Source organism: Muntiacus reevesi, chromosome 13, assembly GCF_963930625.1.
Source record: "Muntiacus reevesi chromosome 13, mMunRee1.1, whole genome shotgun sequence".
NCBI lineage: Eukaryota > Metazoa > Chordata > Mammalia > Artiodactyla > Cervidae > Muntiacus > Muntiacus reevesi.
The window spans coordinates 58,221,959-58,248,504 of record NC_089261.1 but is presented as its reverse complement, the minus strand read 5'-3'; the positions used below and the strand labels follow the sequence as shown (position 1 = coordinate 58,248,504).

At 44.9% G+C, this 26,546-nt stretch overlaps 1 protein-coding gene across 3 annotated transcripts in view; it reads left to right on the top strand.

Moving 5' to 3' along the window:
• The window catches only part of ZNF827 (zinc finger protein 827), a 186,844-nt gene that overhangs the window by 668 nt on the left and 159,630 nt on the right, over positions 1 to 26,546 (top strand). The window lies entirely within an intron of this gene.

Genomic DNA, 26,546 nt, shown 5'->3' with positions numbered 1-26,546 from the left:
AAAGACACAGCCCGGGTTACTCCTCGCTTAGGTCTATGCTGAGGCAGCCATGTTGGTGATGATCAGCTCCGTGCCCTTTCTATTCTCTCTCTCTTTTTCTTTCTTTCTCTCACCCCCCTCTTTTTTTCCTTGCGATCGGGCTTTTTTCCCCTTTCCCTCCCCCTCCCCCTCCTCACTCCGGGTGGCTGGGGGGAGGGGGCAAGAGACGGGAGGAGGGGAGTAGTGTGGATGCCGGGTTTTTTTTTTTAATCGGGGGTGGAGGGGAGGTGGGAGAGGTTGGAATCTTTAAAAAAAAAAAAAAAGAAAATTCCTTGCGGATCCCCGGTGCCCGAGGGTGCGGGGGTCGGGGCGCGCGGAGGGCTGGGGGGCCGTGCCACGGCGTTTGGGGGTGTCGGAGCGAGGGCGCGCGGCCGCCTGCCGGGGACGGGATCCAGGGAGAGGTCCGTCTCCAGCTAAAGGTTGCGCCGGGGTTGGTCGGCCCCGGAGCCGCCGGCGGCAGCGGCGGCGGCAGGAGGAGGCGGAGGTGGCGGCGGAGGAGGGGAGTCGGGGGCGGGCGAGGCGGGAGCGGCGAGGAGGGTGTGGGGGCACCGCACACAAACACACGGGTACACACGCGCCGCCGGGCGGCTGCTCCCGCGGCGCCGGGGCGAGGGGGCGCGCCGGGGCGCGGGGCGGCCGGGCGGGGGGCGAGGCCGGGCAGCGGCGGGCGGATGTGGGGTGCGGGAGCTGCGCCGAGGCGGAGGCAGGAGGCAGGGCGGCTCGCGGCGCGCGAGGTCCCTGCAGAGCCGAGGGGAGGGAGGAGCAGGGCTCCTGGCCGCAATAAAATGCGGGGTCAGTCGGAGCAGACGGAGCCGGGCGAGACTCGGGCTCTCAGACCCCCCTCCCCAGCGAGCCTGAGCAGAGTCCAGGACTAAAGTGCATCGTAGCCCTCCCCGGCTGCAGCCACACACACCAACTGGAGACACACACCCGCCGGCACGGCCCGGTCCCCGTCCCCTCCTCCACCCGCGCCCCCGGTCCCTCTCCGCCCTCCCTCCGGCTTTTCTTTGCGAGTCTCTTAACTTTTCCCCCACTCCCTCTCCAGCTCAACCCCCCACCCCCCACCCCCATCTTTCTCCGCTTTGAGTGTTCCGAGATGCTGCTAAAGCTAAAAGTGAAGGAGAAAGAAGCAACTAAAAATATCCCCCGGGGCCGCCCGGCTCCTTGAATGCAGGGAGGAGGGGGCAGGGGAGAAGGCGTGGGGCGGGGTGACGGGGAGGAGGGGACGCCGGAGGCGCCGGAGGGAGGGGTCGGGGGAGACGGAGGGTCAATTTCTCTTCTCTTCCCCCCCGACCCCCCCACCCCGCACTGCTCCCCTCTCTCGGCGGTTTGGCGCTGCTCGGAGCCCGATCCTGCAAAACCCGGGCTGGGGGCGGGAGCGGAGCCGGAGCGCCCGCCCGCCGGGGTGTCAGGCCGACGTGGTCGGTCACCTGAAGTTCACGGAGGGTGGGGGAAGGGTTAAGGTTATGGTGTCTCGGGCTCGGGTTGTGTGAGCGTGTGCGTTTCCGCTGCAGACAGGCAGCGCGATCGATCTCCCCCTCGCGAAATCTCCGCGGCGGTGCCGGCCCGCGGGGACGGGCAGGGGGCGCGGGTGACTCGGGCCGGGCGCCCCCCGGCGCCTCCGTGTCACCCGGGCCGCGGCCGAAGTGGCGAGCAAGGGCACTTGCAGGCTGCCCGCTCGGCAAACATTCCTCTTTCTTTCCCCTTCCCGGTACGCAGGAGTCGACGCACAGAGCTTGGGTTGTGCTTTTTTTCCCCTTCCTTTAAAAAAAAAAAAAAAAAAAAAAAAAATGCCCCTGTGCAGTCCTTTCTTCGCCTGCCCGCTAGAGGTTCTGAGGATAATATCACATATGTAATATATATGCACATGAAATCGCTCGCAGGCGGCTGCGTGTGTAGGGAAATTTTGTGCGAGGGAAGCAGGCGGCGGAGTCGGGGAGGGCGAGTTGGGAGGCTCCGCGCCGCGATTCACAGAAAACTCGCAGCAGTTGGTGGAAGTGTGTGCGTGCACATGGCCGGCCCGCCGCGCTTCCCAGCTCTTTTCGGGGGCGCGCGGGGGCAGGGACGGGAGGCAGGAATCCTGGGGAGCGGGGCGGCGGTCGGGGGAGGCTTGCCCCGCTCGGACCAAACGGGCTTCAGTGTTCTCTGCGAACTTGCCCTTAGATGGCAACTTCGGGCGCTGATGAGCTGGTGTGCGAAAACCGGGGCGGTGAGGTTATTTGGTCATTTTCCTTTCTTCTCTCCTTAAAAAAAAAAAAAAAAAAAAATCTTGGCGGGGTGAGAGGGAGGGTAGGAGCGGAGAAGGGATTTATCTGTTCAGTGGTGACGGAGATGGAACGCCTTCCCTCCCGTTGTGGGTATGCAGCCGGGCAGCTGCAGCCTGCCCTGCTGGTGACCTTGACCCTGACCTCGCGCGACTACCCTCCGTCTGAGAGGAAATTCGGGCTCCATTTTAGCTCGTGTGTTGGGTGGGCCTCTGCAGGGCGCCGGGGCCTGGTGATTGAGTTAGATTTTGCCAGTGGGCTCTCCCACCCACCCAGTTTTCTAACTGAATACTGTTATACACTCGGTTTAAAGGGAAAAAAAAAAAATCAACTCCTTCTCCCAGTCACATAAAGCGACTTTTACTGAAGTAAAAAGCAATTACCTTTTGGAAACACTGTAAAAGTGCCTCCAGTTTTTAAAGAGAAGCCCAATTTGCGATGCTTTTTTTCCACTTACCTTTGCTTTGAGTGGATTTTTGTGGATGCGTGCAGCCTGTTTTAAGCATGGTTTACACATGTTTTGTAAGCAGTTTGCATTTGAGCTGAGAGCAGTTTCTGGGCAAATGGTGTATTTTGCAATTCAGACAGTAACCCCAGACTGCCTCAAGTGCTGAGTGAGTCCTGAAGGAACTTGCACTGAGGTGAACTTTGGTAAAATTAGTGTTCATTTGTGTTTAGTGTAGAATATAAGCGTAGTCCTAAATTCTGGTGTGAATGCTAAAGTCTTTATTTGTTTATTTGTGTGTATGTGGGGGAGGGAGGGTGTCAGGATTTTTCTTTCCCTGGAGAACCGTTTTGAATCAAAGTTAAAATATAGTGAGTTGGGGATGGATTGCCCTAATAGAAGTCATCCTGAGTTTTTAAGAAGTTATGTAGAGGCAGACTTCGCATTTCTCCATAGAAGAAAGGAGTGATGTGAGTAGTTTCAGGGTGAGAAGGGTCAGAGGGGGATGAGATGGGAAGGAACTGCTTTTGAAACCAAAGAGCCTTCTGAGTAAATACAGGTGCTTAAGAGCTACTATTGATAGAATGTCTTTAAAATTTAGAGAACCTGCAAACACATTTAAGAAACTCACGTTAGAATTACAAGAAAAAGAAACTTGTGATAACTACATCTCTAGAAAATTTAGAATGCTTTCTACTTCCTCTTAGGTAACCCCCCCACCATGCTTCTGTTCCCCTTCCCTATGAATCATTGCTACGAATGAACTCTTTCTGTGTGTTATTAAATATGATAGTAGCCAACCACAGCGTGAATCTACAAAGCCCAGAGTCCTCCCACTCTATAGCACAGACACCAGGGAACCTGGAAGTTCCAACCTCGAGTAGATTAGTCCTGGAAATCCAGACTAGCAGTTGGTATTATCTGATACCAAGTCTGGGGTGAGCCTCAGCCTCTGGCACGGAGTCCCAGCAATTCCCCAGGCTGGGCTTCGGCCTGCTAAGGTTTCCTAGCTGCTTCTGTTCAGCTAGACACCCATGGGACCGTTCAGAACCGAATTAGCTTTGGGGAATGGGTGAGCCTTTAACCTGACACTACTAACCTAAGCGTTAGATTTCTGATTTAAAATTGTGCACAGTCCTTTCCTCCTGGGCCTCCGAAGTAAGTGTATGTGAGGGTTCGTTTTTTTCTGTTAGATGGGCCTCATACATGGGCAGAAAAACAAATGGTCTGTCCTGTAGAATTGAATGGTGATCTTACTGGCTGTGAGTAAAAAAGGCGAGTTGGACTAGGTTTCAGAGGTGACCCCAAACCAAGGGTGTTAAACTCTTTTTGAGAAGTGGCTCTCAAAATTATTATTCAAAACAAGGCCTTTATTTCTTGGCCTAGAGCAGTGATGATCGTTTGGGGATTTAAATATGACTGCTGCGATTGATGGCTCTTTTACAAAAGTTCTTTCCTTTAACAGGGTCCAGTACCGTGTCCTGGAGGTCCTTGGAGCTATATCGTGTACTTATCTTTAGCAGAATCCCCAAACTGAAGAGTTTAAAAGTGTTTGTCAGCCTAAGAAAGCAGAAGAGAGGGAAACTGACACGGTGACTGTTGGCCAGGCCTGGGGCTCAGCCCTTTGTGAACGTTATTCCACTTGGGATCACAAACTGGAGAGGGAGAGGGGTGTGTTGGTTGCATCTGTAAATCCTTTGACCATTGGTGCCATCAGCACTTTTAAGATTTCCTCATTAGCTTCAACTTACCCCTAAACATGCACACGTTTAGACCCTGTTCTGTTTATTGCTGGAAAGCTGCCTGATGCCTATTCCCAAGGGGGAGCACAAAGGAAAAGTTCATAAAACAGTTGTTTTGTTATTCCAGTATTTTCACTGTTTACTCAGTTGCGGGTCAAGACCAGAACAGGTTATTGTGTTTGTCAAGAACAAAACTTTGTAAAAATTCTTTCTTGCCTTCTCGTAAAATTGGGAAGCAAAATGACTGAAAAGCAACAGGATCCCTTATTGTTATATTTTTTGTGTCTTTGTATGTCTGTTGAAAGATAGAAGGTTGAATCTTCCCCTTACTTACTCTTTCTAAATTTTTTTCAGTAACCAGACAATACCTCCTGACTAGACAAGGGCCAGGGGGAAATTTTCTGAATCTGAAAGAGTAAAGTCTTTCACTGTGGATGATTCTGCAACACCGCAAAGCAGGCTTGCTTGATTCTGGGCAAAAATGACCATCTGTTCTTCTATGTATTCATCATACAGTAAGTAGGTCCAGTGAGCTTTGCTGCTAAAAGTGAGGAAGATAGCTCAAAATTGGGTTCCTTCTAATGCTTCAAAATAGTTTCTAATAAAAAAATTGATTTTTAATTTGTCTATGTGTTGCCATCTCGTGCTGGGGATGACACAGCTGGTGTGAATTGACAAGTCTCCTGCACCAAGTGTTAATAAATCACGTTGGGGAAGTATAAATTGGACAGCTTTTGGCCAGTGTTAAAGCTTGCTGTGCATTTGAGGTTTTAGAGTCTTTGAATGGCCTGTTAGGAGAGTTCCTAGGGAGGTGTGGAAAATCTTCATCTCGCGAGGCTTATAAAATTAGATGGACAAAAGCCATAGAGACAGCCAAGGGATCGTGTTGTGTTGGTGGAGTAACCAGGCAGGCTTCTCCTGGTGTTAAAAGTTGGCTTTAATTAATTAATGTCAAGATATCTTTATAGGAAAGACCGGATTTGAAATGGGGGAGAGGGGGCGGTAACCCCGGCTGGTGGTAAACCCATTTATTTAGTAATCCCAGTAGTTGAGATTGTGTCTGAATGATTTTGTTTCCCCAAAGAGAAAAACTCAGCCAGTATCACAAACCCTGGCCATTTCACGCAAAGTGGTGTCTTTGGACTCAAAAGATGACAAGACGCAGAGGAAATGATGGTGGAACCCTGATTGTCATGGTTTCTGTGACTGGTCAATAACGCCCTTTGTGAACGCTGAGGGCAGCTTAGTCCTGGGAGGAGGTTGATACATCCTTTTGCTGTCCCCTTTCCAAGTTGCCCTATCTCTCCTCCACTCTTCCTTTTTGAATATCTGCGGGAGTCTTAGGAGAGGAGGATGGGGAAACAGACACAACAGGCTGGAAGCTTCTGTCTCTGTTCTGAGTGATGTATTAGTAATTTTCTATAATTTAATCAGACTGATCGCAGAACAAGGTAATGAGAGTGTGACCTACAAAATAGGACTTTTGGGGGCATGAAAGGCTTTCCAGCATAAGGTTTTTCACAAGACCGTGAGCTTTGTGGTAAAGGAGTGGATTTTCAGTTTCCTCTTATCCGAAAGAAATGCAGACCAGGCCTAGTGATGGTAAGACATGTGGTTTTGTTTTTGCTTTTCTTCCTCAGATTTCGTTCCCATTTTGGCCTAGTAAAGGCACTCTAGAATCACATTTTAGAGATGCAGATTGTCAGTGAAGTCGCTCTGTCCTGTTTCTTTTTTTTCCTTAACCTCGCTGGCATGTGGGATCTTAGTTCCCCAACCAGGGATCGGACCCGCGCCCCCTGCAGTGGAAGGCAGACTCTTAACCACTGGGCCACCAAGGAAGCCCCTCTGTGCCCTGTTTCTGATGGACTCTTTTCTATTTCCTGCTTTCTAGGTGTAGCTCAGTAATGCATGCCATCTAGGGCCGTGTGTACAAAATCCTTTATGGTTCCTGGTAACCGAAATGTCTTTTGTCATATTTTATAAGAAACTAAGCACAGACCTTAGAAATAGCTAAGAGACTTGATGGACTGAAGTTTCTAGCCTCTTTCCCCTTTCTGTTTAGGAGCAAGTTTTGTATTTTTATGCTCCATCTGTAAATTACCCTTTTATGATATTAGAGAATAGTATATGTGACTAGGTGCTGAAGCAGGGCCTCTCAGGTGACTTATCATTCTCCAAGGACCCACCTTGGGATAGAATCACTGTAGTTACCAGGTAGTTTCATAAATTAAAATCAGACTTTGGCTTGATACTGATCTTCAGCTTCCTGGGTACATACTGCTGTTTACTTTGTAAAAGTCAGCCTCACTGCTTGTACATACACACACACACACACACACACACACACACACACACACACACACACACACACACAGGCTGCACTGTAGCTAATTTTATAAAATGTACAGTGATACACGCCCACGGTCTGAAATCAGCATGAGGCCTTTAGCCACCCTGTTTTTCACAGACTGACCCAGGGTTATATTAAATGCAGCAGATTCTGTGTGCCTAAAAAGGATATTGTTTCCAGCCGGCCATTCCCTTCTTATTAAAAAACAAACCTCCACCGCTGAAGCTCTCCCTCTCGGGTTCTGAAATGACTAAGACTTAGGTGCTCTTTGCTTCTGTTTTTAAGAAAGTCCAAATTCAGCCAAGTTCGGTCTCCCGACAAGGAAGGAGGCTTCTTCGAGGCTGGGGCCTGAAAAAGCAGTCTCCAGAATAATCCCTGTGTCTGTCTCTTTCTCTTCCTTGTAATTTCTCCATGGGTCAGAAAAGTGGTTAGATCCCATGAAAAGTGAGGTGTGGGGGGAAAGGACGAGGGATGGGAGAGATCTGTATCTCCCGTTGGATTGTTTTGAGTGCTCTGGAGAGGTTGGCTTTCCAAGCGGACTGGAGAAGGCCAGGGAAGGTGATCTTTTCCATGATTGATCAGCAGCAGCCTGCTTATCTGTGCTTTTGAAACAAGCTACTGTACTTGAGGAGGGTGATAGATTTTTCTAAAGTTACACGGGGCAAGCGTCTTGGGTTGTCTGCTGGTGTGTTTTCTAAAAGCTTGTGTTGTTGTTTTGTGACCCGGGGGGAGAAATACCATGCGGTTTGTCCTCCTTGCCCTAGATCTCCTGTAGATGGTGGGCTTCCTGGTGGCTCAGCAGTGAAGAATCTGCCTGTAATGCAGGAGATGTGGGTTTGATTCCTGGGTTGGGAAGATCCTCTGGAGGAGATCATGGAAACCCACTCCAGTATTCTTGCCTGGGAAATCCCAGGTACAGAGAAGCCTGGCGGGCTACAGTCCATGGGGCTGCAAAAGAGTCGGACTCGACTTAGCAACTAAACCACCAACAGCACTGTCTACTGTACATCTTAACAAACAAGCAAGCAGGGACTGGACATGCTTTTTAAGGTCACAGAGTAGAGATCCAGGGTACAGCCTCTGGCAGCAGCTTGTTTAGATTCAACCTCTGCTGCTCACTAGCTGTGTGACCTTGGGCAAATTACTTAACTTCCCTGTTCCCTGGTTTCTTCATCTTTCAATAATGACAACAGTTCCTATATCACAGGGATATTGTATGAATAATTGAATACATACAGAAGTATCAGTATTATGTGCACACACAAAACCATGCCTTATTAGTGGCTGCTTTGTAGAAAGAGCTCAAGAAGGATTCGCTATTATTAAGTGTATGAAATAAGTGTTAATTTGCATAGCCTGTGATTAGACTATAGATATTTCGGACTCAGAATTTTTTGGTGATGTCTGTATTTATTATTCTTTTTAAGAAATTCTCCATGTACCTTGTACAGTAATAATATGACACGGTAAAATTCTTTTATAAGGCTGTATAATAGGGCTTGACAAGTGCTTGTTTCACAGGCCAACAATATTACTTTAAGCTTTTACTAGGGGAACAAGTTCTTCTGTGTGCATGATTTGACCTGAATTATATCTCAATTGTGTAATAGTCATATGAATTATGACTGAGCTTTACTATAAAGTGAGGATAGTAAATCCGTGTTCCCAGACTTAGGCTGAGATTCAAATGAGAAAATAGGTGTTTAATAAAAGTTCATTTATCCATTGACTTACCAGTAAGTCCACCGATTAAAACTACCCAGGGGAAATTTCTGTTGGGTTTTCCATGTGTCACACAGCTAATAGTTCACATTTTGCACAAAACAAAGGGAAGACAGGGTCTGCTGTTTCTAATTGCAGAGAGCCAAGCCAAGAGGACACATTAAGTGAATTTTATTAATTTAAACCTTTTTTTAGTTTTCTCTTGGAGCATAGTTGATGAACAGTGTTGTGTCAGTTTCAGGTGTACAACAAACTGATTCAGTTATACATATACACGTATCTATTCTCCAAAAGTTTTAAAAGAAAGATTGGGCTATGTGTGTGTGTTGTACGTGTGTTCACACGTATGTGCTATAGATGACATTAGAGGCCACAAGCTACTGGCCTTCTGGTATGTTTTGCCTTGTACAGTATGTTCAAAACTCAAGACAGCATTTGGAAATAGGCGGCTTCACATGCAAGTCCAGGCTTCCAGCTTCTTCTGAAACTTGGACGAGTCAGCGGCGCGGGCCACCTCCCCACGTGGCCGCAATCTGCTGCGCTCGGTGGCGGCTGTCCCCCTTCCGTGGCGTGTGCTCGGCAGGCTGCCACAGTTCCCACCCCGGGGCTTCCGTGTCCCTGCCTGCGTGTACACCTGCCCGCCCCTGCCGAAGCGTCTTAGGTCCTGGCCCCTGCAGGCGTTTGGATTAGAAATTGTTTTGTATTCCCCGGTATTGTGTGATCTTTTATGTCATCTCCCAGGCCAGGATTCTGTCAACCTCATCTGATGGCAATATCAGGAAGCTGCCGGGGGTGGGAATTTAGATCCTGCTACCAATTTCCCAATTCTCATCTCATCCTCCCCCCGACCCATGGGTCAAATAGATAGCTAGTAGGAACCTGCTGTGTAATGCAGGGAGCTCAGCTGGGTTGCTCTGTGATGACCAAACGGGTGGGATGGGGGTGGGTGTGGGAGGGGGTGTCCCAGAGTGGGGGGTGTATGTATACATATGGCTGATTCCCTTTGTTGTTCAACAGAAGCTAACACAACACTATAAAACAACGATGAAAGAGAAAGATCCTGGCACCAGATGCGTGAGTCCCGTCCTAGCCACACCACATTTTAGCTGTGACCTTGGCAAGTTACTGCAGTTTGCCTGTTTCCTCATCTGTAAATTGGGAATGCATTGTAGGTTCTATGGGAACTAAGTGAGTTCATGCATGGAGATATTTAGATTCATGTCTGGCACATAGTATGTGTACAATAAACGCTGGCTACATTAAGACACTTGAGGTGTTAATTTCCTTGTTTTGTGAGTTTCTTTCAATTAAGGATCTCAGTAAGATTGCTTTAACTGTGTTGTATAATCAGTTAAAGATAACTATTGCTGCCTATCTGTTTCTGATCATCATTAGCCAACCTAGCAGTTCTCCATTCTGGCAGTCAATTGTAACTGGAAATTTAGAAAACGCAAACACCCCCAGAGGTTTAAATTTAATTGGTTCAGAGTGGGGTCTGGGCCCGGACGTCCTTAAAAAGCTCCCCTGGTGGTGTAAATGGATAGCCCAAGTTGAGGACTCCTGAGCTAACAAGAGCTCTCACTCCGAACTGATGCCATTTTAGCCAAAAATAAAGACATGTGATTTTGAGTCTGGGCAGCTTATTGATGAGAATCTGTTAGACTCCTAAAACCTTTAAAAATAGCTCATGGATCTGAGTAATTGCCTCCAACTCCTCCAGATTGGAAGCCAGAGGTTCAGGGAAGGACCCGTACTAAGCAGAAGGCACAGATTTCAGTCTTCACTGTCACCTTCTCCCACCACAGATACCAGGCTTTCTCACTAGCTTTTGACCTTGGATAAGTCACCCGACTTCTCTGTGCTTATGGAGTGCCATCTTGTAAAGTGAGTCAGTTCAGTCCAGTCGCTCTTTGCAACCCCATGGACTGCAGCACGCCAGGCTTCCCCTGTTCATCACCAACTCCCGGAGCTTGCTCAGACTCATGTCCATCAAGTTGTTCATGGGATCCAACCACCTCATCCTCTGTCGTCCCCTTCTCGTGCCTTCAGTCTTTTCCAGCATCAGGGTCTTTTCCAATGAGTCAGTTCTTCTCATCAGGTGGCCAAAGTATTGAAGCTTGAGCATCAGTCCTTCCAATGAGTATTCAGGGATGATTTCCTTTAGGATTGATTGGTTTGATTTTCTTGCTGTCCAAGGGACTCAAGAGTCTTCTCCAACACCACAGTTCAAAAGCTTCAATTACTCCGCCTTCAGCTTTCTTTATACTGTAAATGGATACGTTGTACGTGGATAATAGTACATTAATCATGCCTTCTCTTTGTTGTTCAGTCACTCCGTGGTGTCCAATTCTTTGTGACCCCATGGACTGCAGCACGCCAGGTCTCCCAGTCCCTCACCATCTCCCAAAGTTTGCCTAAGTTCATGTCCATTTCATTGGTGATGCCTTCTCTTTATATAATGCTTAGTATCCACCAAACATTTTCACTGATATCATCTGCCTATGAGGCAGGCAGGGAAGAGCTCCTCCTCTTACCAACCAGAGAGACAAGGGGAGCTGGGCTACAGGGAGGAAGAAGCTAGCTTGATGTCACCAGCGTGGGTGCTAACAAGGGCCAGGCTGTGCGGGTCTCTCCGGGCTCAGAGGTCTGAAAGCTTCATGGGGTCGCAAACCTGGAGAACGTGCCTCCACCACCTGCACCTCCTCGCACACCCTCTGCTGCAGGACGCCCCTTTGGTCCTGAGGGAGCACGTGCATTGCCCGGTGATTCAGAATATTGCTCTTCTCAGAGATTTATTTTCACCTTAGACTAATCAGAAGGTCACAGAATAGAGTCACTTGCAATGATGCTTTTTGAGGTGTGAACCATGTACTCCACATGGAGGACACTGCATTCGTGTAATGGCCTAGAATTGTGAGTTGTTTTCTAGTCTGTGCTTGTATGAGCCTACTTGTTCATCCAGCCAGCCTCTCTGGAGCATGAGACGCGGGTGTATTTGGAAGGAAGCAAAGTGGGGACCCCTGTGCATGCTCAATTGGTCGCTGAGTTGTGTCGACTCTTCGTGACCCAATGGGCTGTAGCCCGCCAGGCTCCTCTGTCCATGGAATTCTCCAGGCAAGAACACTGGGGTGGGTTGCCATTTCCTCCTCCAGGGGACCCTCCTGACCTAGGGACTGAACCCCGTCTCCGTCAAGGCAGATTCTTTACCACTGAGCCACCTGGGAAGCTGGGACACCCTATGCTTCAAGAAATATTCCTGAAATGTGCTGTGTGATTTCTCCCTTCTAGGGGAAGGCAAACCTCAAATAACATCTTACTGGGTTTTAATCTGACCTTAAGAAAGAGGGAAATCAAATTATAGTGAGCTGCTGCTTTCTGACATTTATAGAAAGGGAGGAATTTCATAATCTAGAAGGTTTGGGTTGGCTGGACTGCTAGATCCTAGAAGTGCTGTGTACCAGCGCCTACTCAAATACATGTTGATAGATAAGAAAATATATACAAAAGAGAAGAAAGAGTCCATGTATTTTTTCTTTCTTTTATTAATTTTTTTTTTTTTCTTTTATTAATTTTTATTGGAGTATAGTTGTTTTACAGTGTGTTAATTTCTGTTGTACAGCAATGTCAGTCAGGTATATGTCTACATACATCTCCTCTTTTTTAAGATTTCCTTCCTATTTAAGTCACCACAGAGTGTTGAGCAGAGTTCCCTGTGTCATGCAGTAGGTACTCATTAGTTATCTATTTTATACGTGGTAGAGAGTACACATATTTTAAATATGATTTATGTACTCCATAAGGCTGGAATCGTGGAGTTAGCTAGTTAATAGTTTATTAATGTATTTAAAAAATCTATATTGGCTTTTAATGACAGGAAGAATACATATTGTGTAAATAATTAAAGCAACGTGGGAATATTTAAAGTAAAATGTGAAAGTCCCCTTTCGCAGCTGACACCCGCCAGAAGTAACTGCAGTGAATGAACAAGAGTATTTAAAACCCAGCCATCATTTGCAAAATGGATGCATGTCAGTGGTATTGGCTGAATTAATGTACTGAATTTAGGACAAAGGCGTTAAAAACTGAGTAGATCACATGCAAAATAGTGGATCCCAGATCGGGTGCCCTGATTTTAAGAGGGACAGTGATAACCTAGGGGTTTCCCTGGTAGCTCAGCTGGTAAAGAATCTGCCTGCAATGCACGAGACCCCAGTTCGATTCCTGGGTCAGGAAGATCTGCTAGAGAAGGGATAGGTTACCCACTCCAGTATTTTTGAGCTTCCCTGGTGGCTCAGCTGGTAAAGAATCCGCATGCATGCAGGAGACCTATGTTCAATCCCTGGGTTGGGAAGATCCCCTAGAGAAGGGAAAGGCTTCCGACTCCATTATTCTGTTCTGGAGAATTCCATGGACTATATAGTCCATGGGGTCACCAAGAGTGGGACATGACTGAGCAACTTTCACTTTCATTGATAAACTGCTCACCAGAACAGAGGCAACTAGCATGAAATCATCATGTGAAGAATTAGTTACCCCATGTTAAGTACATCATGGGAGTACTTAACATCAGGTGGCTCAGACAGTAAAGAGTCTGCCTGCAATGCGGGAGACGTGGGTTTGATCCCTGAGTCAGAAAGATCTCCTGAAGAAGGAAATGGCACCACCCCAGTATTCTTGCCTGGAGAATCCCATGGACAGAGGAGCCTGGTGGGCTATAGTTTACTGGGTGGCAAAGAGTCGGAAACGACTAACACACACACACACACACTCACACAGTATGAAGAAAAGAATGAGAGTGGATAAAAGTTGTGCATGGTAACTAAATTCAAATGTTTGAAGTTCTGTCAAGTGAAAAAGGGAGTAGACTTACTCTGAATGGTCATTCATCTAAATTCTTACTTTGTGTCTGATACTTGATTTGTTCATTCATTCATTCAAGCAGCAGTAACTGAGTGCTTCTCTACCAGGAATTAGGGATCTGTGGACCTGAATAGAGTATGGTCCGAGCTTGCAAGGATCTCAGAGCCAAACAGGCAGAGGTGATGCAAACAAATAATTAAAATTCAGTTTGAAAAGTATTTTCATAGATTTCTGAAATGCTGAGCAAGAAACAGAGACTAGGACCAATTGGATAAAAGTTAGAGGGAAAATAACTTTTATTTCTTAAGATAAGGATCTGTTGAGTAAATAAAATTGCCCCCAAATGAAACAGAAGATCTTGTGTGTTATGAAGAAGCTGGTTTAACCACATGTCAGGGGTGATTTTTTAAAGATTGCAAGTAAAGAGGGGGTGAGATGGGGAGCAGAAATGTTGAGAATTCTGTTGAGCAAATGCTGCTTTGCTTGGTTTCTATTATAAAATGGGAAATCTGCTCCTCTAGTAGGGGGGAAGGGGGTGTTGGGGGATGGGGAGCATCTTTCAATATACTGAGTTGAAAGCCTTTTGAGAATAATACTTGGATGTCGACACACATTAGAGCCATGAGGATTTGATTAGTTGAGAGTTGGAGTCCCTACCTGGTGCTTGTTCATTGAGAAGAAGTTTTGATCATTTACCTGGCTCATAAAAGTTGTATGGGATGCAATCTCTGCTGACAGTTCTTTCAAACGTTGACACAGAACAGCCACAGAGCCTAAGTACAAATCAATGTGCTAACAGGTGCGAGGCAGTATAGTACGAATTGGGTGTGTAACTGTTTGTGGACGCTCAAAGTGAGACTGATGGGTAGGAGATTCTTGAATAAGAGTGGTGCCTCCAGCATCCTCATGGATGTGGTGGATTTAGATCTTGAGAAGAGAGAAAAGCATTCCAAACAGCAGGAATGGAATCAGCCAAAAGAATTGAAATAAAGCAAAAGTAGGCAGGAGACACTAAGGAACTAGGCTGAACCAGAGCGAGCATATTCGTGATGTATGGATAGGAGGTAGGAAAACTACAGTAGGAGCTAACCCAGGTGATAAGAGATTACGATGGCTAAGTTTACTCCTTTGAGTACAACACAAGATCAACTGTGGAGTTTGACAGTTTTTTCATTGTGTTATATAAATGGAGGTGGAGGATGATGGCCTGAAGCAAGAAATAGCCTTTTTAAGTAGGGAGGGCTGTTGAAAAACTAAAGTATTGGTTTGGCCAAAAAAGTTGGTTCAGGTTTTTCCTTAATCTTACAGAAAAACCCAAATGAACTTTTCTGGCAAACGCAATAGATGGATGGCAGTGTACGTGAGCTTTGAAGGTGTCTGAGGAGGAGACCTGCCCAGTGACGGGCTTCTCTGGGGCCAGTGCTGCAGACGCTCAGCCAGGGCTTAGGGCCCCCATCCCCTTTCTTCTTTGGTTTCTTCACCAAAGAATGCTCTAATGCAGTGCCTACCTTTACAAGTCCTAAAGTATGTGCCATTTACAAAATACATCTAACCTTCATACATGTATAATGAAGCATTCTGGTTAAATGAACATTAATAAACCTGCTGTCCAATCTAATGAATTTCAACACTATCAAATTTCTTCTGTATCCTTCTCCTGCTACCTGTCCCCATTATCCTAAATTTTCTGTTGATTGTTCCCCTTGTTTTTTCTCTTTAAGTAAGTGTTAACCACTCAGTCATGTCCAACTCTTTGCAACCCCATGGACTGTGGCCCACCAGGCTCCTCTGTCCATGGAATTCTCCAGGCAAGAATACTGGAGTGGGTTGCCATTCCCTTCTCCAGGAGATCTTCCCAACTTAGGGATCGAACCCACATCTCCTGCATCGCAAGCAGATTCTTTACTGTCTGAGCTACCAGGAAATCCCTTTTCTGTATAGCTTTACCATATTTAGTTTCACTTGTCTTTGCAACTTATAAAAATATAAATGTAAAAATATAAAGAGGTAGCAAGTAGCATGCATTCTGCACTTTGGATTTTCATCCAGCTGTTCTCTTTGTAAGATGTATTCACGTCGGTGTATTTAGCTGTGGTGCATTCATTTTCACCGCTCCCCAGTTCTGTCCTGGAGAAACGTACCGCAGCGTGTGTGGTTTGTTGCTACTTTTTGCTGTTGGAACAGTGCTGTTGTCGACGTGCAAGTACGTATCACTTGAGCCTGAGTGGAAATCTAAGACACTGGTTCTCAGGCAGTTTGGTCTCAGGACCTCCTCAAAGTTATTGAGGATGTCAAAGAGCTTTTGTATATATACATTGTATCCATCTCATATGAGATTAAAATTGAGAAATTTATATTTTTATTATGAAAAATAATGGTTATGATCCATTTTTATTAATTATATAGGATATTTTTATGAAAAATACCTTTTTCTAAAAAATAAATTTAGTGAGAAGAGTGAAGTTATTTCGTAATCCCTTTAACATCTGGCTTAATAGAAAGATTCTAATATCTGCTGCTGCGTTCCGTCAACTGCAGCATGTTGTTTTGGGTGGAATATATGAAGACTATCTGGCTTCACACAGATATGTAACAGCCTTTTCAGATAATTGCAGCTATCTTTGATACTTTACCAAGACTCAAAAAGAGGGAGCTTCTTAAAGCTACCTCTTAGCTTAGTTGTACTGTGGAATCTGAAACCATTTCAGTGGACTTTTGTATTCAGTTGCATTAAAATGTACTGGTCTATATTGCACTTGGAATGGACCACCCCGTAGGTACCATCATGCACGGGTCATTTGGAAACTATTGGCTCACTGAGTTATGTAGACCTACCAAATGTTGATACATTTTATTGCACGGTATAAAAAGTGTATTGTCAACACTGATCTTATTTAAAAAGTCTGTACCGGGAAACAGTTAAGTTCATGGTGTACAGTACAAATTTTCCAAAATTTTAACTCTGGCTTGAAAGTTTGGATTTTATCATTGGCTACAAATACTGTCAGTTTTCCCTTAAAATAGTAACCCTGCTTCATTTATTTCCAAGAAATTGCCAAATACCCAGATTTGAATGACCAAAGTCATTCAGTTACTTATAAATTATTTTATTAATTAAAAGTGATGTTCTGTGGGTGGGAGTGAGGTTCGAGAGAGAGAGGACATATGTATATTTATGTGTAATTCACATTGTTGTATGGCAGAAAACAACACAGCATTGTAAAGCAATTATCCTCTGATTTAAAAATAAAGTTTTAATCGAAAAAAGTGACTGGTCCAGTTCCCAGCTCAGTCACAAATGTCCTTTCCCTTGGGACAGCCATCTGACTTCAGTCATAGCAAAAATGTCTTATGCACATATTTCATCACATTGAATATTTTTAAGAAGCTTACTCAAGGGTCAACCTTTAATAAAATGAATAATTTCTACTGTTGCTTCATCAGAGACATTCTTTTGTTTTTTTTGGCTGCGCCAACTGACATATAGGCTCTTGGTTCTCCCACCAGGGATTGAACCCATGTCCCCTGCATTGGAATCGCAGAGTCTTAATCACTGGGCCACCAGAGAAGTCCCTCATCGGAGACATTCTTAAGTGAAACTGGCAAGATTGTTGTGTGTGTGTGTTTACTGTGGGTGTGTGGTGGTGAAGATTACAATGATTTATTACAAGGGTGGTTTGGTGCCACTGTCCCAATGGGAGCCAAGGTGCCAGCATTTTCTCCACCACTGCTTTTGCATCATCAGTACCAATGTCAGCAGAGTGAAAAGGGCGGATAGCATCTTAGTATTATTGTGAAAACACTTCTGATCTTGAGGATCCCTGAGAGGCTCTCAGAGAGATCCTGGGGGGTCCACAGCTCACACTTCGAGAACCACCTCTCCAAGATGCCTGCACAGGAATAGAAATGCCAAGGCTTGGTGTTCCCGAGTCCTCAGCTTGGCTTGGTAAGGTTACAGTGCAGAACTTTATGACTGTTTGCACTGCAGAACCCCAAAGGCAGAGGACCCTTCCCTCACAAGTATGCTCAGGCTACAGGAGATTTCTTTGAAGTGTCTTCGAAGTCTTTTTGTTTGATCTGAAAATTTGGATGGAAATCAGCATTTTGCTCTATAACATATGTTTGTTTTAAGCTAATATTGTAAATAAACTTAGCAGCTAAATTGCTTTTCGTCTCCACAAATACATATGTCAAAATGTTGATCTGTGAAGATGCTCCGTGTCCACCCTGTGACTTCCTGGTTACCCTGGTTACCCCTCTTCGAGAAGGAGAACTCTAGTGGGTACCACGGGTCCAGCATGCTTTATTGTGGAGAGTGCATTGTTGGGTACAGAGATGCCCGAGCTTTTCAGGCCCTGGGAGCTGGGAGGATTTCTGGTCTTGCGGTCCCTGGGCTGGTCCATGAACCCACCTACTTAAGACAGAAACCTGGGTGCACGCCTACATTGCCACCCACTTCCTGTCCTCCCACATCAAATTACCCACCAAGTCTGTTGATTCTCCTTTCAGAATCTCTCTAGCATTCATCACGCACACATTCCTTGCCATTGCTTTCATTTATGTTCTTAGTTTTTCCCATAAGAATTGAGATCTTTTTTGCCTCACTCTCATGCCTGCTTTCCCTCCACCTCAGCTGGTATAAATCCAGTCTTCACCCTGCTGCCACTGTAGACTTCCTAAAACACTCCTGTAATCTAGATAATCCTTATTTAGGATCTTTTAGGCTTTTCCTAAAAAGATAAAGTTTGTTATTCTTAGCAAAGTATAGAAGATGCTTCATCATTTGAGCCCCTTTTCTTTTGTCCTCCTATAATCCCTTATTTCAGTCATACTGAGTGATCTGTTTTGCAGACCACTATGCTTATATCTCTCTGTGTGAGTGTGTGTGCACGCGCACGTGTGTGTGTTAGTTGCTCAGTTGTGTCCGACTCCTTTTACCACCCCATGAACTGTAGCCCACCAGGCTCCTCTGTCCTTAGAATTCTCCAGGCAAGAATCCTGGAGTGGGTAGCCATTCCCTTCTCCAGGGGATCTTCCCGACCCAGGGATTGAACCCGCATCTCCTGCGTTGAAGGCAGTTTCTGTACCGTCTGAGCCACCAGGGAAGCCTCACTTTGGCATATTTGTTTTCCTACTTCTGGGATGTCTTCAACTCATCTGATTGGCCTGACAGCCTTCTCTTACCCTTCAACACTCAGTCCTCAGAGAAGCCTTTCGTCACTCTCCTCCCACCGTTGTCCCACCTCTTGGGCAAAATTAGGCATCCTGTCTCCTGGTTCCCATGGGTCTCTCATAATACCTTTTGTGCTATGTTATAATAGCTTATTCATCTATGTCCTTATTGACTGTGAGCTTGGGGCATGGACTATCTCTTACTCATTTTTGTATACTTTTGCACATAACAGTACTTGGTGTATAGTAGATGGTTGGTAAATATGTTGAATAAGTGCATGAAAGAAGAACAGAATCAAAGATAGGAGCTAATCTGTAAACATTATTGAATATATGAATGAATGAAAGAATGGGTCACAGAATACAAGACATAGGAGGTGTTCCATCAACATGCTTGAATGAAAGAATGAATGAATGGAGAAGTTAAGAATGCGTCAATAATCAAAGGATTTGGGGGAGAGAAAGGACTTGGGGAAATATCTCCTGCTGTCTTCCTCTCTCAGAAATGAGAAAAGAATTGGCCTGAACTGATTCACTGGACTGGGTGGAGGTGATGCGCAGTGCCACGAGCATTCCCATGGATGTGGCCTAGTGATGACTGGAGAAAGTCATGTGCTTCTGGGGCATCTTGCCCAGAGGAGCAGAGGCTGTGGCCCACAGCACAGAGATACCGCAGTCTGAGAGCGAGCGAGCACTTTTGTGGTTGGAAGTTTGGGGCACATTCCAGACTGTAGAGTCTCCCCTCTGTCATTGGCTCTGCTCGCTCTCTCTCTGTGTCCTCAAACCGTGCCAAGACTGTAAGATTTTCCTGATGACGGGGCATGTTCTACATCTGGATTCCATGGTCATAACAACCAGAAGTTTCCTGTCCTCTTTGGTTGACGTGATTATGATATAGAGCTGGGTAGCAATAGCAACAATTTGGAGGTAGGCTCTACTATTTAAAATACAGTGTTCCCTCATCTGAGATTTCTGGGTGCCTGGGAGGGAGGGAAAAGAGAAACTATATTCACTCCGTGCTAACAGTATGCCACATGCTTTACTCATAGAATTCTGATTTACCTTGACAGTGACCCTGTGAAATTGCAGGCCTTAATACCCTGTTCTGCAAATGAAACCGTAGGCCTGTCGATATTGGGAGGGTCTAGTAGGAGGCTGGGTGGGATTTGAGTGGGACTTTCTGGTGCCAAGGCTTGTGCTTCATGTTCTAGAAATGCTGTGGGTTTTTGGTTAGGCAAAACGTGTTGTGGTCTCATTTTATCAATTGGGTAAATTCTTTTCTATTTTTTAATTTTAATTTTTTTGGCCGCCTACGCTCTTCATTGCAAGGTGCAAGGTACCTTGTATAATGTATGAGGGCTTTCTCTAGTTGCGGTGTGGGATTCGTTGCCCTTCAGCATGTGGAATCTTAGTTTCCTGACCAGGGATGGATCCCACGTCCCCTGGATGGGAAGGTGGGTTCTTAACCACTGAGCACCCAGGGGAGTCACATCAGTTGGGTAAATTCTTGAAGTTGCATATACATTATATACTTAAGAGAAGGAGAATCTGTAGTTTTCTAGTTTAATGTTGTCTGTGCTTGGCAGTTGACACGAACTTTGCCATCTCTGTAGGAGCCCAGGGCCTTCGAGAGGGAGCAGGTGTTATTGTTCTACTTTACAGATGAGGGATCTGAGTAATGGGGGACAGAGTGTTCACATCTGTTTGGTTCATCTCTGTGGCCCTAACACCCAGTCAAAGGGTTGGTATTTAGTAGTCTCTCCAGTTTTTTGTTAAGTAAACACCAGGAATTATAGTGGGAACCTGTAAGTACCAAATTCAGCCTGGAAGCTGGGTCTCTGGATCTGAGCTAACTGCCCTGTCCGGTGCTAAACCATCCTGCTTTTCCAGAGCCCTAAGCAGAGAGATGCCAGTGTGAAGTCTTATCATTATGCGTGAGGTTTGCACGCATATGATACAGCTATCTGGTGGATTTCCACAAATCTAAGTAAGCACATGTGGCCTCTTAGAATAAGATCTCTTGTTTTTAACTTCAGCATAGGATTTTAAATCATTTCCTCTCTATCTGACACTTCCCAGTATGATTGGAAAAGGACCCATTATCCAATAATGGATTCATGGAGGATGAGCACTAGGGTGATCCCCAAGATCATCTAATACAGTGTTTTTAAAACTCAAAAGAAAGGACTTCTCTGCTGGTCCAGTGGCAAAGGCTCCAAGCTTCCAATGCAGGGGGCTCAGGTTCCATCCTGGGTCAGGGAACTAGATCCCACATGCTGCAGTTAAGAGTTTGCCTGTCATGACTAAAGACCCTGAATGCTGCAACAAAGATCAAAGATCCTGAGTACTCAACTAAGACCCCGCTCAGCCAAATAGATAAATGAATAAATATTTTTTTAAAAATTAGTGGAACTGCTGTCTTTAAAGAGTGCCTCTGTACAGACGAGGAAAAAGCAGGGCTGCAGGTTAGCTGTGCTAAGGTGGGAGGTAAATGGATCCATACAACCAAGCCCTTCCCTGGAGACCTAGGGTTTTTTGAGAGTGGGGTTTATAAATCACAAATCTCTTCTAATCCCTCTTACAGATGAAGAAACCGAGGCACCAAGGTGCTTAGTGACCCACAGATAAGGCTAGATTAAGACAATGGTGATGAAACTTGTGACCATCTCTCCGAATTTCCAGTATTGTTTTAAATGCCATTCTGCTTTGATGATAAAGAAAAAAAAATGTCTATTCTTTAGAATAAGGGTCAGCAAACCATGGCCTATTTCTGTGCAGCCCCTTGAGCTGAGAATGGATTTTGTATTTTAAAGCAGTTGTTTAAAAAAAATAAGCAATGGTAACAGCAACAACAAAGAATATGGGACAGAGAACGTATGTGAACCACAAAGCCTAAAATATTTACTGCCTGACTGTTCACAGAAAAAGATTGCCGACCCTGCTTTACAGGATTCACTACTGTTGACGTTAGTGTGGAAATACCAAAAGAATTTGACTTTCTCTAAGTAGCTTCAAACCATGTAGATTGAAAACAAAGCCTGAGCAGTTGAGAATATTTATATCAAAAAGCTTTTCCAATGAAAGCTTTCAATGGCTCTGTAGCTTTTCATGAAAAGTGAAAGTGTGTTAGTTGCTCAATTGTGTCCAACTCTTGGGGACCTTATGGACTGTAGCCCGCTAGGCTCCTCTGCCCATGGGATTCTCCAGGTAAGAGTACTGGAGTGGGTTACCATTCCCTTCTCCAGGGGATCTTCCCAACCCAGGGATCTGACCCGGGTGGCCTGCATTGCAGGCAGATTCTTTACTGTCTGAGCCACCGGGAAGCCCCACAGTCTTTCATCCTCCCTTTCAAATGCCAGTTTTTGCTTGGAGGATCAGCTGGGTAACTAAGTCCTTATAACATGTGGGAGAATATTGCAGCTAGAGGGCTGCAGAGAGTTATAGGACCTATAAGATGAAAAAGAAGTGATGTGCTTATTCAAATAGAGAAGGGGGGCGTTTTATAGACTCCCAAAAGGTTAACAAGAGGAACTGACATACAGATAGTGTAAGAGGTCACTCCCGGGAAATGGCCAGGGTCACTTTGGGGCCAGACCTCTGTGTGACAGAAGGATTTTTTGTTGTTGTTGAACATTTACCTTGGTGTTGAACCTTCATCTGCAGCAACAGTAGATATGTTCCCTGACCTCAGCGTTACTACTTAATGCATTTCCAGAAGGATCAAGCTTTGTTGGGAAGTGGAATGAATATTTCCCCCTCTGGAGCATTGCTCCTGGAGACAGAACTAGAAAACAGTGCCAGGTTTCTTTCAGGTGAAAGACAGCAGAGCTTTCTTAGTGAAACCCCACGTGGGCATGCCAGAAGAAAAGCCCAGGAAGAGAGGAAATCATCCCTGAAATTCTTCTTTATTATTATTTTTTTGACTGTGCTGGGTCTTCATTGTCAGTGGACCTCCAAAGGTCAGCAACTTCTTTGGACAGAATTAAGAACAAGAAACTGGTTAGTGTAATCAAAGCGGATTAGAGATATAAGGCATATCCATTGCCTTTTTAAATTAATATTAATTAATTTTTTTGTCTACTGACTTGGAAAGAAGTTCGAAACATATTACTAGGTAAAAGAGAAGATTCTAAAACTGTATATATAATAGGATCCAGTTTTAATGGATGTTTTTTGTCCCCGTTGCTTCCTGCAGCCTTTCTCTAGTTGCAGTGAGCAGGAGATGCTCTTTAGTTTCGGGGCACGGGCTTCTCATTGCAGTGGCAGTGGCTTCTCTTGTAGAGCTCAGGCTCAATGGTTGTGGCGAGTGGACTTAGTTGCTCCATGGCTGTGGGATCTTCCCAGACCAGGGATCGAACCCTCTGCCCTGGCAGATGAATTCTTAACCTTTGGACCACCAGGGAAGTCCCCCCTGAAATTCTTAAAAGAGAATGAAGTGGACAAAACCAGTGGACTCCAAGTTGTTAAGGGGCTGTTAATCTGACTCCAGGGCATTGTGACCCTCGGAGTTGCCCTTGTTTGCTGGTTTCGTGTGGTTTTTGTTGTATCCACTGTCTTTCGACCTGCTATCATTGACTTCGTTTGTGCGTGCCGGAAGGTGGGCAGGGAAAGGAGATAGCAAATAAGTGAACATTTGACCACTAGATAGCAGCTCTGGCACAAAGCCTGGTCGAGTAAAGGTTAAAATCGTTGACCTAAATCAGTGTTTGAAGTTGACTTTGAATTAGGGTTGTCCTTGTAAGTGGTGTTCTTTGGTGTCATGGATTCTCATGCATAACCCAAAGAAATATTCTCACACCATAGCACCATCTACTTTTATGAGCCTGTAGGGGGTTGGGAGCGGCTTCTTCGGAAGCTTTTGTTTTATGTGTATTTAATCACTAAATAAAAAACAATTTCCTCTCCCTTGCTAACTTCTCTTATCCCCCTAGGCTCTTTTCCTTCTGGAATAGGTATATTTTTAGTCAATAAAGGACTTACTGTGTGAACTTTTCTGTTGGCAGGCAGAATTATTATGACCGTGATATGTTTCATTCTAAGGTGGGTGCTGTCAACACTTGGTAAATGTATCCACAAAGAAATGTATCATTTTATGTATAAGCTAAGATTCTACTAAGTAGCCATTTTTCTTCCCATAGAGGGCTGTTCTTAGACTGCTGAGTGCATTATTATGTTATTACGGCTTTTTGTTGTTGTTGTTAAGTTCTTTCTTGATCTATTAATAATTTCCTGGTGATTTCAGCGGTTTGATAATTTATCGCTCATCTTAGAACAGGTATTGGTAACGTTGGGATGAAAACATTTATACAAGAGGAAATAAAAGTCAAGGAAGCAGATAATCGACCGATTTATCAGCCTTAGCAGACAATTTTTCTGATAATGCCATGGTAGCCATGGTAAATTTACTTCTGATTGCTTGAGGGGACAGATTCTATATGCTTTTTGTAACATGGAGATGCCTGAAAGGGTGAAGCAGCAAGGAATCAATCCGTGGGCTAACCAGTACTGTTTTGGTCTCTCGATAGGGCGGTGAATTCATGCTATATTTGCACCTATCCCGTTTTTATTAATTGGCCACAACATATGTGGTGATGAGTACGCATACATATATATGTGTATGTGAGCTAAGTCATTTCAGTCATGTCCAACTCTGCGGCCCCATGGACTGTAGCCAGGCTCCTCTGTCCATGGGGATTCTCCAGGCAAGAACACTGGAGTGGGTTGCCATGCCCTCTCTAGGGGGTCCTCCCAACCCAGGGACTGAACTCGCATCTCTTATGTGTCCTGCATTGGCACATTGGCAGGTGGGTTCTTTAACAGTAGTGCCAGCTGGGAAGTTCACATATATATACACACATATATATTTATTTGGAGATTTCTAAGTTACTGTAGTAATAGAAGATTTCTCTTGATTAATGCCTTTCTCAAAATCTCTCATTTGACAGAAATTTGGCTAAAGTTTAGAGAGAGTCAAAAATAGCCTTTTAGTCTGTTTATAGCCTCTGTAGCCTCAGGGGACTTCACACTGAGTGGTGAGCGTGGCTGGTTCTGTACAATAAGCCTAGCTTACACAAAAATTTCAGTACCGACTGAATCTACAGGTTAGAATTCAGAGGTGAAAGCCCAGAAAAAAGTCTCAGGCATCTCAGCCCTTCTTCATTCCAACTTAAATGTACTCATTTTCTAAAGTTACCGTTACAAAGTACCACCAATTGAATGGCTTCAATGATGGGAAAAATTGTTTTAGTTATTCTTAATTAGTAAGATCATGTAACAATTATATGTTCTGTCAGTCAGTCCAGATGCTCAGTTGTGTCCAACTCTTTGCAACCCCATGGACTGCAGCATGCCAGGTACTCAAACTCATGTCCATCGAGTCGGTAATGCCATCCAACCAGCTCATCCTGTCATCCCCTTCTCTTCCTGCCTTCAATTTTTCCCAGCATCAGGGTCTTTTTTTTAACACAAAGCAAATAGATATTGTATTCCCATGATTCAAAGGAAGGTCAAAAAAGAAATGTATTGTCTCACTGCTGGAGGCCAAAAGTTCAAAATCGAGATGAAGGTGGCGGCGGCTCCATGCTCCTTCCAAAGATGCTAAGAAAGGGTGTGTTGTGGGCCTCTCTCCCAACTCCTGGTAGCTTCTTGACTTGTGGCTTGTCTGTCTGTGTACAAATCTCCCCTTTTTATTAGGGCACCAGTCATATTGGGTTAGGGCCCACCCTAATGACCTCTTCTCAACTTGATCACCTGCAAAGATCCTATTTCCACACTCACTCACATTCACGAGTACTGCAAACTGGACGTTAGCATCATAATGGGGGATGCAGTTCAGCCTCTGGGCCTTCCCAGGTGGCTCAGCACTAAAGATTCCACCTGCCAATGCTGGAGCTATGTGTTCAGTCCCTGGGTTGGGAAGATCCCCTGAAGAAAGAAATGGAAACACATTCCAGTATTCTTGCCTGCAGAATCCCATGGATGGAGGAGCCTGGCGGGCTACAGGCCATGGGGTCGCAAAAGAGCCCCACAGGACTTAGTGACTAAACAACAACAACAATTCACCCTACAACACAAGGCTTTCATCTTTAGTTTGCACAGAATTTTAATAAGCCTGGTGATTGTTGTTTCAGTTATGGCAGACAAAAAGCCTCAAATTTAGAAGGAGAGGGCTCTGCATAGGCATAATAGAGAAAAAAAAGAATTCGTAACAACTGTTAAAATAGGAATAATGACTTAAAATGCCATTGCTTGGAGCTATTTGATATGGGGGCAAGCTGCTGCAAAGCTTCAGTAGTTTCTGAGAGACTTCTCAGAACATAATAATCATGTTACAAACAAAATAATCATGTTTCACACATCATGTTTGAGTATGTATGCATTTTTAAATCTCATCAAAACAAGATAAAAAAATACATCAACTGTGTGAAAGTACTTTGGTACTTTTTGGTTACCTGAAATATTACTTTTTTGACCTGAAATATTACTTTTTTGTCAATTATTCATATTCTGAAGGTTTGAGTTTAAACCTTACTTTGTCACTAAGTGTGAATATTAAGTAAGCCTTTTGTAACCTTGCTTTCCTGGTCTGTACATTTAAAAGAGTACAGTCTACCACCTAAAATTATTGTGAGGATCAAATTTGCTGCTGAATATTAAAACACCGAATACAGAACCAGGTATATTTCAGGTGCTTTATAGATAATTGTTTGCTCATTCAGCAAATGTTTGTTGGAAACCTGTCATGTTCCAGGCCTCTTTCTAGGATTCACTCATTTGTTTACTCATTGATGATCACTTAGTGATGTAGTAGTTGAAGCACTGACCTCTGCATTGGGACATCTGAGCCCAAAGATCACCAGCCCACTCTAAGCCTCTGCCTAGAAGCTAGACTTAGGAACTAGCTCTCCAAGGCTTTTCCATCTCTAAAATAATTCCTATAACAAAGTTCAACT